Below are 14232 nucleotides of genomic sequence, written 5' to 3'. Positions count from 1 at the left end.
GCAAGCACACACACATACTGGTTGGATTTGGCACGAGGGTGAGTGATGGTTCAGTAGATAAAATTGTATTAGCAAGTGATTTCACAAAACATGAAATGCACTGGTAATAATTGAAAGGGCGAGAAACTGAACCATTGACTCACAGCTCGTGAGCTGTAAAGCCACGACAAGGCACCAACCTCTTTACAGGCCATTCATACACCTTTCATACGTGTGAGACATACAAAACCATTCACACCGCCAGCCGCGGGCCCATCACATAACAAAACTCACACCAGCACACAGCGCCATTCAAGGGCCCATCACTTTCACACGCCCACAATCCAGACACAGCAACTACACAGGCTGATGGATTGCGTGGAGTGGCACTCAGCTAGCAATGTGTGTAGTGACCAGCAGAAAGTCACTACTCACACACAGCCAGCCGAGCACCAGTCCACACACACACCGCCAGCCAATCGCCAGTCCAGGCACACCGGCAGCCAATCGCCAATCCACCTACACCGCCAGCCAAGCCCCAGTCCACGGACACCACCAGCCAAGCACCAGTCCGCACACACCACCAGTCCATGCACACCGCCAGCCAAGCTCCAGTCCACGCACACCGCCAGCCAAGCTCCAGTCCACGCACACCGCCAGCCAAGCTCCAGTCCACGCACACCGCCAGCCAAGCTCCAGTCCACGCACACCACCAGCCAAGCTCCAGTCCACAGACACCACCAGGCAAACACCAGTCCGCACACACCACCAGTCCACGCACACCGCCAGCCAAGCACCATTCCACGCACACCGGCAGCCAAGCACCATTCCACGCACACCGCCAGCCAAGCACCATTCCACGCACACCACCAGCCACGCACCAGTCCATGCACACCGCCAGTCCATGCACACCGCCAGTCCATGCGCACCGCCAGTCCACGCGCACCGCCAGCCAAGCACCATTCCACGCACACCACCAACCAAGTGCCAGACCACACACGCCAACTGCCAAGCGCAAGCCTACACACACCGCCATCACATTTAGGATTTTTTTAGAAAAAAATAAAAACACAAACAAATTGCAAATAGATACAAATCTTCTAACAGAAAATCAGCAACTAAATACATTGCACTAACACCAACCTTGAAACAGAATCATATTTTCCAAAGAATACAGACCAGCCAGTTCACTTTACCACTCATGAATGTGTCCAAAAGTTTTTTCGCGTGTGGTACGCTCTGAAACAAGCAGGGAGACACAGTGCAGGATGAGAGGGACAATCGGGGCAGTACATACGACTCTCCTTCCGCAAACCTCTTCGCCAACAGACTCTACATCTCCTACTGGCAAAATCTTTTGCGGGTGTGGGAGGAATGTAATCTGGAAAGTGGCGTTCTTTCAATCTAGCAACATCCTCCACCACTCTAACTCTAGGAACACTTGCCTGTTCCACTACAACAAGGCTGCCTATTACAGACTCCTGAAACTTAGCAAAAGTCATCTTTGACTCAGGGCAAGAATCCTGGAACACAACAAAAGCATAAAACATTGCCAAGTGGAAAAGATGGATAGCCAACTTCTTGTACCAAATGTAAGCCTTACGAAGAGCAGTGTAAGGTTCCAACCTCTGATCTACTCTGTCAACACCACCCATGTGCCTATTCTAGTCTAAAATGCACACAGGTTTGCGCGCTTCAGCGACCTGACCCCAAACAGTCACAGGTGCAGTGCTTTCATCATGGATGGAAGTCAGCATGTAGACATCTCTCCTGTCTGTAAACTTCACAGCAAGAAGCTCCTGGCAACGCAACGCACTGCACTGTCCCCGCACAAGCTTTTGACAAACAAGTTCTTTCGGGAAACCTTTACGGTTAGAGCGGATTGTGCCACAAGCAACAGTGTCCACTTTGGCCAATTCCCTGAACAACCGCACACCAGTGTAGAAGTTATCTACATATAAATGGTGGCCTTTGTTAAAAAATCCTCTACCAAGTTCCCAAACAATTTTCTCAGTCACTCCAAAAGTGGACGGACAACCAGGGAGGTTAAACCTAGATTCCTTACCGGTGTACACCCTGAAATTAGAGACATATCCAGTCCTACTGTCACACAGCATATACAGCTTTATTCCATAGCGTGCCCTCTTACTAGGAATGTATTGCCTAAAAACCAAGCGGCCCTTGAACAACACCAAAGACTCATCCACTGCAATTTCTCTACCAGGGGCATAAATCTCAGAAAATCGATCAATAAAGTGATCAAGGACAGGCCTAATCTTAAAAAGACGGTCACAGTCAGGGTGATCTCGTGGCAACGCTAAACCATTATCAACAAAGTGCATCATCCGAAGCAGAAGCAAATACCTGTCACGACTCATGACTGCCGGAAAAATAGACGTTGCCATCAAGGGACTGCTAGACCAATATGAAGACATTGATGGCTTCCTTAGCAAGCCCATCAAAAAAGTTAAACCCAAGAACTTCTCCATCTCTTCAACATTTGTGGGAGTCCACCGGGTAGCTCTAGAGTGTGGCTTAAGACTGGCACTGTTGTCCCTCAAAAACTGTTCGGCATACAAATTAGTCTGCTCAACAATCTCTGCCAAAAACACATCGTCCATAAACAACTGAAAAAAATTTACCTGCAAAAAGTTTTCAGTATTCACTCTAGGCCCTGGAACACCAGTAAACTCTGGCAATGCCGGCTGCACCATGCCAGGGGCAACCCAGAGGTCATCACTTTCAACGGGAAGCCTTGCAGCCCCAGCCTGCAGCACAGATGCCTCTTGCCGCACTACACCAACGGGAAGCCTTGCAGCCGCAGGCTGCAGCTCAGAAGCCTCTTGCCGCACTACACCAACGGGAAGCCTTGCAGCCGCAGGCTGCATCCCAGATGCCTCTTGCCGCACTATCGGCACATCAGTCTCCTCCTCTAACACAGGCACTTCATCCGCACTAAGAGTATCTTCATCATCCGATGACCCCATACGGAGAGAAAACTCACTGCCAGAATCGTCCCCTGCCTCCTCTCCCTCAGATGCAGAGTCAGTCTCTGAACCATGGTCAGAGGAAGACTGAAACAGCAAACCAACAACCTGCTGAGCAGTAATCCTGCGGCTAGCCATTATACTTACTAAGATAGAAGACTGCACAAACAAGTCAACAACAACCAACAATGTGCAAACCAAGTAAGTAAAGAAATGTGTACCTTTATCACAAAGATCAATGTACTCAAAAACTATACAATCCAATTACAAGAGACCGCTGCACTCACCAGAAACCAACTCTGCAGTGACACAGCAAAAACCAACGATATCAAACTAGAAAGAAGAAAAAAAAACAAATTACTCACAAGACAACAAAATACACATCGAGCACCAATGCAAAAAGTTTTTGACACTCAAAAAACAAACCTACTGCTATTATTACACCATTTGCAAAAAAAATTCATGCAGAGAAATCAAACACATTTACATTGTACAAAAATAAGTCTCTTACCAAACTACACAAACAGCAGAACCACCAGTCACAAAACTGCAACGTGAAATGAAGAAAAGCCTTCACCTAGAACAAAAAAGTACACAAAAAAAAAAAAACATTACAATTGGAATTCACAAAAAATATAACAATAAACATTATAACATGCTATGTCACTACCCAAATGGTCAATCGGGTTGTGTGCCAGAAAACAAATTACACCCTGGAAGCGAGGGGTCACTTCTATTTTTATTTGAACTAATTCCCTGGTGTCTAGTGGCCTTTTCTGCCCCCCCTGGGAGCAGAAATGGCGAAAAAATAAAACCGATCTGCCCCCAGAGGGAGCAGAAAAATCTACAAAATAATTAGGGGCCCAAGGAAGCGACCCTTGCCCAAGGGGTCGCTTCCTACAATAATAATAATATCCCTGGTGTCTAGTGGGCTTTTCTGCCCCCCCTAGGAGCAGAAACGGCAAAATAATGACACCGATCTGCCCCCAGAGGGGGCAGAAAAGTCTTCCAACAATTTAGGGCCCCAAGGAAGCGACCCTTGCTCAAGGGGTCGCTTCCTACATAAATAATGATATCCCTGGTGTCTAGTGGGCTTTTCTGCCCCCCCTGGGAGCAGAAACGGCGAAAAAAAACCACCAATCTGCCCCCAGAGGGGGCAGAAAAGTCTTATATTTATATATGGCCCCCAGGAAGCGACCCTTACCCAAGGGGTCGCTTCCAAAAAAAAATAAAACACATCCCTGGTGTCTAGTGGGGCATCCCTGCTCCACGATCGCGACGCTGTGCGCGATCGTGGAGCAGGAATGCCCTGTATTGAGACATCAGGGGAGAGGAAATACTCTTTCCTCTCCCCCGATGCCTCAATACGCTCTGAAAGGCCCCCGCCGCCCCACCGGAACACACAAGACTCACCTACTCGCTGTGGACGCCTGGAAGCAAATGGCTTCCAGGCGTCCGAGCACTTCCTGATGACGCCGGCGTGCGCTGTGCGCGCTGACGTCACCAGGAAGCGTGGGGGGGCTCGGGGGTGGCAGCGGAAACTCTTCCGCTGCCATCCCCGTCTGTGGGGGCACGATCGATGCCCCAGGGGGGGGGAGCGCCAGCGCTTCCCCCAGGGCTGTCCTCATGACGGAGCGGTTCCGTCATGAGCACAGCCCAACTGATGCTCATGACGGAACCGCTCCGTCATGAGCATCCAAGGGGTTAAATGTTTTAAAAACAAAAATAATGTCATGAGCAATGCCAATAGCTCTAACTTTAACCATGCCGAGACCATTGCATTGTAAATGCTTGTCTAATACATTAGTACTTTCTCTCATGGTGAATTGCTTGGGTAAGAGTTTGAAGCAAAAGCATGTGAGTGTTTGCAAATAGAAATGGGCCCTGTCTTCTTGTGGCCTGCAGCACGGCATCTTTCTCTAACATTAATAAGCAAGCACAATATTATGCCAAACTTTTAGAGCTTGAGTGATTTGTCAAATACTCCACAAATAGTTCCACTTTCTGCCACTCTGCACATTCATGCATTGTTTAGTTTGAGTGAGCTTCAATATTTTCAACCCAATAGTCCATGTATAGGGAATTCACCTCCAGCCTTGAGACCAGGTCCTTAAGGACCTTGATAACTTCCCTGCCTTCTTTGCCAACATTCCCAAAGTTCTGTTTTTTCCAGAGGTTGTACTGAACAGGTTGACGTCACTGGCGTCAATTTTCTATTCAAGCACAATTCTTGTATCACAGACTGCCTCTGAAATGTCAAACTGTGATCCTGGAGGGCTTTCATCATTTCTATTTGCAGGACTGTATAAAAGCTTCTTGCAAAGGTATATTTATTGAGACTATTTTTCAGTATCAATAGGTACCTCAGTCCCGACCCATTGAAGGATCCAAAGTGGCAAACTTTGAACAGGTTTATGAGCGGTAAAACCAGTCCACCTTAGTTGGAGGTGTTACTATTGACACCTACTTTGTGTATCTCACCTGATGCTAAGGAGAGGGTTTTGGGGGTAACTTGCAAATAACGTGATTTTCGAAGGACCCCAGAAAATGCCCCCCGCCCCTGATCTGTTGTGGCTGTAGTGGAACTGGGTACGCTGCATTCTTCCAGCCCCCCCCCCCACACCTTTGCCTCTGCCAAAGTAATTAATAGAATCAGAGTCCACATGGAGCAGCGGGACACATCATATGGACCTAGTCGGGGAGGCAGGATAGACAGATGTCATGTGGCCAAGTTTACTCCAGTATTGGAACTGTCATAGATTCACATCCTTAAATCCTTCCGTGTCATCATGATGGGAGTTCCCAGTACCTTTAAATAGTAGTACCATGATAGGTATAGATTAGAAAAAAGGCCTAGGCCTCTTAGTTTATTAACATATCATTGTCCTTATTAAAAAAGAGACCAAAGTTTTGCCCTTATTAATCAGCATGAATCATCCTATAGAATACTCCTGGGAGAAGCTCAGTACCTCAGATTTTCTACCGCATGTTGTGCTAAGGAGTCTCTTCTGCGCTCTGCTCAGCTTTTCTCAAATTAACAGAAGATTTCTGACTTCAACCTTCAGAAAAATATATATACTCTGACAAATCTATATTCTGCTCTTTATATCTGTTATTTGACATAAAATCTGACTAAACAATATCAGACAAGGCAAAACAGGCTCTCTTCAGAGTGTGTGTCACTTGCTTTAAAAAGAGATTGTATGTAGAGGACCCTCACAAAGACTGCCTTTACTGTTTGCATCTGTCCCATAAAGCGTTAGACTGCAAGATATGTTGTACTTTTTCTAATAAGACCCTCAGAGAAATGAAGACCTGGTCTGATCCTGTGTCAGACTCTGGAAGTATGCCCAGACGTGGGTCCCGTGCTCTCCATGCCACTGGAGTCAAGCTATCCTGGCTGATGAGGGCTGAAAGCCCAAAACCGGTTCTAGGATGACATTGTTCTGCGTTCTGTCCATCAGTTGTTCTTTTTGCAGACTCTCAAAGTGAGCAATCTGCTTCCTGTCGAATTTCTCTCAAAAGGGAGAGGGATTCTTCACACTGAGTAGGAACCTCACAAGAAATGTTCCAAAAAGTCCTCTCATGAATCTTCCTCTGAGCGCAAAAAAGGTGCTGACAAAAAAGAACAGCCATCCAAGATTGTGTTTGAGCCGAAAATGCCACCTCTAAAGCTCAAGCTGACTTTCAAAAGGCCTTCTTCCAACAAGCCGCCAACTAGGTCTCTGTCTGCGAAGAAAAGTTGGTCAGCCCCGTTGATGTCAAATGGCTACAGTTCAGTGACGTCTATGTCGACTACGTTCTTCACTGCCCTCTCATCGTTGGCGACATCCTTATCGTTGTCTACTTGTGCTCCAATTTCGTTGACCCTTCCTCTAGCCTCTTCCTCTAAGGCGATCGACCCATTGTCGACAAAGCAATTGTTGTTGCCTTTAAAATTGAAGCCGACGTCCAAAGTGGCGTCGGAGAAACCACGTAGACGGCTGAGACACCATGGTCTACGAAGGCATCACCATCGACTAAGGCCCTGCTGTCGATGAAGACACAGTCCCTCATCGATTAAGTCACCGCCGATGATAAAAACACAGATAATGGAATCGAAGACGACATTGTCTAGTCCGCTGTCCACTAAATCCCTCTCGTCGATGAGGATTCCTTCACCACCAAAAATAGTCAAGCACTAAATCACCATCATGGATAGTACTTTTGCAGTTGACAAATAAGGTTGGGAAGACAGATTACACCAGAATATACTTCTCCCTGTAAAATTACACCTCTCTTCCCCACTCATCTGCTAAAGGAGGGAGATTCTGAAGAGGAAGAAGGCCTATTTGGAGATGCATATAGCCCGTCTGACTTGCATGTTAAATGTCAACTGAATGAGGATGAGCAACAATACTTTAGTCAGGCATATTATGCCCAACCTTAACCAGGCCATCGGCAATATCAGGAAGAGATGGTTACAATGCCTTGCTATCAGGTCTACAATTTATGCTGGAAGACTACCGAAGCTGCTTCCAACTTTAGTTCCTGTTAATAAATCTCCACCTCCTCAGATGGGACCACCAGTTCAGGTGAATACTCCTACAGTGCTTTACGTTCCAAATACTACGCAGTTTATTCCTCTTCAGGAACAGATCTCTTCAGATGAAGAAAGAGAAGGAGATCTTTGCAATACATCCACGGAATAGGACAGTTACATAATGTCTGTACCTGCCTCACCAACACCAACTCCGGTAGATACCCCGCCAGAAGACATAGGGGAATTTCATAATTTGCTAGAGCGTGCAGCGAAAAGATTGGCTCTACCAACACCTGCTAAAGAAGCTGATTGTTTTTTATACGCTTTTAAGAAACCATTTCATGAATCGGTCAGGGCTGTACCCATAATTGACTACATCTGGGATGAGGGAATTAAGATCATGGAAACCCCAGCCTCTATACTGGCGGTGCTTTCACGCCTTGATGACAAAAATTTAAAACCATGGATGACGCCCCAGCATGCCTCACCGTGCACCCAAAACCAGATTCCGTTGTCATGCTGGCTGCTCAACGCCGTTCAAAAAATCCTGCTGCACCTCTTTCTGCATTGCCTGATAAAGAAGGCAGACTTCTGGATCCCATCGGCAAACTGTTTTCGGCAATGTCAGCACTGACCGTGAGGGAAGCGAATTCTCAGGTCGCTATGATCCCAGATGTGGTCAGACATTGCTCTCTACATTGACCAACTGCCGGAGGATGCCAAAGAAGAAGCTAAAAAGATCTTGGATGAAGGAGAAAGGGCGTCTAAAGAAATAATAGATTTAGCAATGGACGTCGCCATCACAGGTTTTAGGCGGCTAGCAGCAGCGGCAGTTCGAAGAAGGCAAGGATGGCTCAAAGCCACCTCATTCCGTCCGGAAGTCCAAAATAAGATCTTGGATCTCCAGTATGATGTAGAGGCTCTTTGTGGCAGTCATGTGGAGGAGGCCTTCAAAACCATCAAGGCGGACACGGATACTGCCAAGTCTTTGGAAATGTTGCATTTCAACATTTCCGAGAATCCATAGGAAGAGGGCAGCCATCCTATAGAGGGGGGGGGGGGTATCAGCAGTACCAATACCCTTCCTATTCCTTTAATACTCAATCTTACAGGCCTGAATGCCAACAGACAACCACCTCAGACAGCCTATGTCTGAGGGAGCAGGGGGAAAACAGCACGGGCTGACAAAGATACTAGCCGCTGACAATATTGTACAGGTTCTGGCTGTAACTCCTCCTCCATTCTCGCCTCAGTCTTCTCAGCCTCATCCCTCCTACCTGGGAGGCAACATTTCCAACATCCTCTGCCAATGGGAAGCCATTACCACAGATCGGTGGGTTCTACGCCAGGTACAATTTGGACACACTCTAGAATTTATCCAAAAACCACCGCTAAACTATCCCCCCCCCGCCCACACACACAACCCTCCCTCCAGCGGCATCTCAAGGCTCTTCAACAAGACGTCACAAGCATACTTCACAAAGGAGCAATAGAGAAGGTCCCATTATCCAGCACGGGCACAGGATTCTACTCTTGTTTCTTTTTGACCATAAAGAAGTTAAGGCAGTGTCGACCAGTTTTAGACCTTAGAATCCTCGCCCTCTACTTGAAAAAAGTGAATGGTCACTTTACAGGAAGTACTGAAGCTCCTAAACCATTGCGATGTCAACCCTAGACCTATTGGAAGCCTATTTCCACATACCCATCCACCCAAGACACAGAAAATACCTGAGGTTTATGGTAGCCGATGCCACTACCAATTCAGGGTGCTCCTTTTTGGTCTCAAGTCCGTTGCCATAATTTTTACAAAGTGCCTTGCTCCGGTCGCAGCATTTTTCAGACAACACCAACATAAAGTCTTTCCATATCTGGACGAGTGGCTGATCAAGGCACCTTCCAAGACAGCAGTGAGAGCGTTCACAAAAGCTTGCCCAACTTTCTTCCGGCAGGTGAGTCCGACTCTCAATCTACAATAATCCAGACAGAATCCATTGCAAACAATTGACTTTCTAGGAGCCAAGTTAGACACTGTATGCTTAAAAGCAAACCCTGCGGAAGAACGACAACAGTGGCTTCTCACTAGCAAACTCCATCAAAAGAAAAAAGTCTCTTTCGGTCTGACTTTACAAACCACTCTTGGGAATGATGTCATCATGCATAACGCTGATCCCTTTCTGTTGTCCTAAGATGCGTCCCATTCAAAAGGAGCTGGACAAGCAGTGGGTACAATCTGTCTGCTCTATTTCCAACTCCCCAGAACCGCTAATGCAGATACTATGCAAGTTTGCATCCCCAACTGGGGTCATGGGGGAATGTCTTTTCAAGTGCATGTTCTGGCTTCTTTGCTTATGCTTTTCTTCCCATTCCTCTCCTCCCAAGAGTCCTCGGGAAGATGGTCGAACCCTGCAAACTGATTCTCATTGCTCCAGCATGGCCGCGTTGACACTTTTACAGAGTTGCTTCTTTTATCCCAGGTCCCACACATCCGACTTAGTCTTTCCCAATCTTCGAACAATGAACCAAGGGCAGATCCTACACCCAGATGCCAGGCATCCACTTAACGGCATGGCTCCAGAGTACAATGAGTTCCAGCGCTTGAACATTTCCAGGGACTGTAGAGAAGTCTTAGCCAGGACCAGGGCAGACCGTACCAGCAAAACTTACTGCCTCAAGTGGAAAAGTTTCTGCATCTCCTGCCATCAAGCAGGAATACATCCTCTGTGTCACTGCGCTGAGACCTCGGATCAAGTATTTGAGGAGGAGTGCTATCCTATGTTATCAGCCAGGAGATATCGGCTACCGGAGTAGCCGTTATTCCGTTTTGGCAAACAACCAGGTCTTTAATTGTTTGCGGAAACTGCTTTCACATGGCTCTGTTCTTAGGGCCATCGGTAGGGTATTCCATGTCTTTGCTGCAAGGTATCTGAAGGAGCGGGCCCCCATTCTTGCTCGGTTTATTCTTGGTACCGCCACCAGGGCTTTCGCCATGGATCTTAAATTTCGTCCTGGGATATATTGGATTAGCAGTGGTTGAAGATTACTTTAACCGTCTTTTCTGAGGATACGATGGCTGTGGCACATTGCCTTAAACATAACTCTATTTTCCACTGGCAGCCAGTGTAGTCCTATCAGTGCTTCCTTCGTGTTGGCTCCTTTCGGTAAACTGAGTACCAGTCGAGCCGCCGCGTTTTGCACTCTCTGTAATTTGTCCAGTCCTTTTTTTTTTTTGTGGTGCCAAGGTATAGCACATTCCCATAATCTTATTGGGAGGTTATTACAGCGTGAACTATTGTTTTCCTGGCCATAGATGGTAGAAGATCCAGGATCTTTCTCAGAATTTTCATGGCCTCGTAGCATTTACCCACTACTTTCCGAATCTGCCTGTCAAATGTCAACTTGGCATCAAACCATATTCCAAGGTTTTTAACTTCTGCTTTCGGGGTGGGTAGTTGACCTAGTGATTCAGGCCACCACGTCGATGACCAGATGGTTGGTGCCTTGCCCGCAATCATTGCCTCCGTTTTACTCCCGTTTAGTTTGAGGCAGTGGTTAGACATCCAATCTGCCACCTCTTCTAAACATTTGGTGAAACGGATTGCCGCCTGATCCCCCTTTTGAGACAGCAGCACAATCGGCTGGGTGTCGTCTGCATAGGATACGATTGACACATTATGTTGCTCCACTTGTTTAGCTAGTGGCCCCACATACAGATTGAATAGTGTGGGGCTCAAGTTTGAACCCTTTGAGACTCCCTGGGACAATGGAAAACTCTTCGATAGGTGAGTTTGTTGTGATGCTTGAAAGCTTCGTCCAGAGACAAATGTTGTCAGCCATATCTGTGCGTTTCGCCTGAGGCCGCAGGCTTCAAGTCTTTGGAGGAGTAGCTTGTGTGATACTGTGTCAAACGCCGCACTGAAGTCCAACAGTATCAGTGTGGCAGTTTGTCCTCGTCTGCATGTTTTCTCAGAGCTTCGGTGGCCAGGAGTAGTGCCGACTCCGTTGAGTGGGCCCTTCTGAAGCCTGACTGGGAGGGGTGTAGCAAGTTATTCGCATTGATGTGATCTGCCAGTTGTTTTAGTTATTTTTTCAGCAATTTTAGCTGCAAATGGGAGTAGTGAGATTGGGCATAGGTTTTCTAACACACTGTTCTCTATTGATTTTTTTATCTTTCAGTGGCCTGGCAATCGCCTGTTTCCATTTGGTGGGAACCACCCCTTTCTGCAAGGAGCGAGAGATAAGCTCATAAATATATGGCATAATCACATTTGCTCCCTCCATTACTATTTCTGGCTGTGCTGGATCTCGAGGTGAGCCAGACTTTATACCCTTGGCTGTGACTAGAAGTTCTGATAATTCCTGGATCTTAAATTCATCCAGGGTCACGCCTATGAAGTTTGTTTGGTTAGCATTGGTTATGCTAGTCCCCTGTCTCGCTTCCACCGGAAAGGTGTCATATATTTTTTTCACCTTTTCTGCGAAAAATGCTGCTATCTTGTTAAAACTCTCCACAGAGGTCGCTGTATCCTCCTATTCTCTGTGTTTTGAGGGATTTCAAAATAGTGAACATTTCTCTAGGGGTGTTGTTGACTTTTTTTATACTTTCCATGTAGAAGCTACATCTGAACTTCTTAATTGAGCGATATAGTTTTAATTCACTTTTATAGTTTCCTTTGGCGGTGCTACAATATTCCTTCCTTCATAGTCGTTCAAGCTTTTTACACTTTGTTTTGGCTTTTATCAGTTCCTCATTAAACCTAGGTGCTGTAGCACTTTGTCTCTTAGGCATCCTAGTGCTCCATGGTGTTATCTCATCTAGTGCCTCTGTGATCCATGATTCCACTTGGTTGTTCGCTCTATTGACATCTTCATCTTGTGTGGGTTTTTTCTTCGTCAGCGCCTGCAAAAAGGATGAAGAGTTAAAATTGTTCCATTTCCTAGTAGTAATTTTCTTTGTATGTTGTAACTTTTTCCTAAGAAACGGTATTTTGAATGGGACTAAGTGGTGATCTGACCAGGGGATTGCCCATGGTGTTCCCACCTCTATCTCTGCGAAATTAAAAAAAAAATAGGGTCTAGAATGTGGCCCTTTCGGTGTGTTTGGGTATCTACTTTTTGTACCAGATTTCGTGTAGTAGGTCATTGCATTGAGCGTCAATTTCTTGATGTGTCTTATTGTCAAAGTGTATATTCAGGTCTCCTAGCACCAAAAAATGTTTGTGTCTGAGAGCTGGGTGTACTACTTTCTCTTCAAGACTCGCCATAAATTGCGTTGCTGGGCCTGGTGGTCTGTATATTAAGAAACCCGCTTTGGTGGTGTCTTCTGTTGGCAGCATCTTGAATAAGAATGCCTCAGTGTTCTATTTCTGCTTGTTTTATCTCACATTTTATTGTGGGGTTGTGAATTATGGCGGCCACCTACTTGGCCTACTCGATCCTGCCTTACAATCCTGTACTCACTTGGGATGGCATCCAAGACGTCCGGAGTGGAGCTCTCGGTGAGCCAGTTTTCTCGCAGGAATAAAGCATACATTGATCTTTCTCTTAGAAGGTCATGGCTCTCATGTTTGTGTCTATTCAGTGATCTGCAATTTAGTAGTGCAAGTTGCAGCTTGTTTTTATTAATGTTTTGTGTTATAGGCGTTAGTATCGCGTTGCAGTGTTCACATATTAGTGTTTTACTCTCTACATTTAGCTTCTATTCACATACTTTGTCCATAGGCCTTGATAGTTTGCGTAACTCTTTTCCTGAGTAAGTAATCCTATCTTGTGGTTCTAAAAGATCAAAAAGATCCGGGGTCCTAGACCCTGGGCCCGTTCAGGCGCATACGGGCTTGCCTTTGGCGCGCCCGCTGTGCGGTCGCCTGCACATTGATGTTTTATAGGGAGCGGGCGTGAAGCTCCTCCTCTGCCTTCCACACCGGAAGTGTTTTGCTGATGCCCTGCTCTGCGCCTGCCTCGGCCACGCCCTCCACACAAACTGCACACATCTGGGATGGACCGGGCGGGTGAAACAGGCAGGAAGTCCAGGTACAATGCTTTTTAAAAACCCAATTTGTGCAATTCAGTGTGACCGTTTTAAAATAACAGTGCGCTTGCCTCGCTATCTTGCTCTGAGGGTCTCTGACATCTTTTTCCATTAAGGTGAGCCACCCCTGTCTACCCTCCTTCCACTATCGCTGTATCACATTTCCATAGTGTGATATTTTTTTTCTGTTTAACACTTAAAGGAATATATTTCTTAATTATTGTTCCTGTTAATACTGTTTTATACTTGCTATGTATTGAGTGCATGTCGTACTGATTATATATATATATATTCACTGAAAAAACCAAATGTTTCAGGGGCGTTATAGTTAGGAATTGGCATTTAAAAAACCTTAGAAATTCACTAAAAAAAACATAAGTTTGAGGGGCGTTCTAGTTAGCTGGACATTTCCCTCGTACAAAACACTAGAAATTCCCCTGTTATAGTTAGTTCATTTAACTATAACTCGCGCCCCCGCAATGCACTGCTGATGACGTCACATATTACATCACTCATGACATGGTCAGTGACATCACTGATGACATCACTGACATCATCCAGTGAATGTGTGTTTTTCTGAAAAAACGCTGGAGCAAACTGTGTCCTGAATCTGGGGATCTGAGCACCGCGGGACTGCGAGGACCATAACCCCTGCCAGACACACCTGTGTCCTCTTCCCGCTGGTTCCGCCTCCTGGCTTCCGGATAATACTGGGCTGC

The sequence above is a fragment of the Triturus cristatus genome, chromosome 3_1 (genome assembly GCF_964204655.1).
Source record: "Triturus cristatus chromosome 3_1, aTriCri1.1, whole genome shotgun sequence".
NCBI classification, from domain to species: domain Eukaryota; kingdom Metazoa; phylum Chordata; class Amphibia; order Caudata; family Salamandridae; genus Triturus; species Triturus cristatus.
Note: the sequence above shows the minus strand (reverse complement) of the source record.